Genomic DNA, 921 nt, shown 5'->3' with positions numbered 1-921 from the left:
AATTAATATTTTTGAAGAAAGTTTTCTGAAAGGAAACATCAAAAATATGTCAACAAAGAGTTTAGTGTTATAAACAATGTGTGGATTACCATAAACCAGGCCCGGTATGGAACCGGCCCGTAGAGAGAAAGAAGGACGACTCAACCTTAAGAGAGAGATAGAGACGACAGCAGCAAGGCAAGGAGGAGAGAGAGTCGGCCAATCACCTAGCCGACTTAGTATTAGGATTTTCCTTTTCCATGTATTTAGTAGATTTCCTATTTCATGTAGGATTAGGATAAGTACTCTTTCCATTTATCTCTATCTTGTAATCCTTATATAAGGAACCCCTTTGATGATTAATAATAACATAAACAATTACACACGAATTCTATTTTCACAACACGTTATCAGCACGATAGTCTCCAGACCCTGAGACAAAACCATAACCTAAAATCCGTCACACATAAACCCTAAATCAGGCGGAACTTCAAATCGATCGATCTCTCCAACCCCGACGAACCAGACGACGAGCCACATATCAAATTGAAGCTCTTGACGAGACGAATCCATCAGCGCAAACCGTTCGTCGATCCGATCTCAGACGCGCCCACACTCGCAGAAACAATACACGGCGCCGACTTAAGTTCTTGGAACCCTAATCCGAGCCAACAAGATTTTCTATCCAAATTCAAATCTTGTGAAAGATAAGTTATCATACCTCAGTATTTGATGATATCTTGTTTAGATTATGATGTTCATGTAATCTAATACCCCTTGTTTTGTTTCATGAGCTGAGAGGAATTGGTGCAAAGATCTAATCCTGACGAACCCTAATTCGTCCTAGCTCGCGTTCCAGCTCGTCAGCATTCGATCAGCTCCAGCCATAAGGCGTTCCTGATCCTAGACGACTTCAGCTTCCTGTTCAGAACAGAGCCAGCT

This window comes from Brassica napus, unplaced genomic scaffold (assembly GCF_020379485.1).
Source record: "Brassica napus cultivar Da-Ae unplaced genomic scaffold, Da-Ae ScsIHWf_694;HRSCAF=1008, whole genome shotgun sequence".
NCBI lineage: Eukaryota > Viridiplantae > Streptophyta > Magnoliopsida > Brassicales > Brassicaceae > Brassica > Brassica napus.
This window is presented reverse-complemented; position numbering follows the sequence as displayed.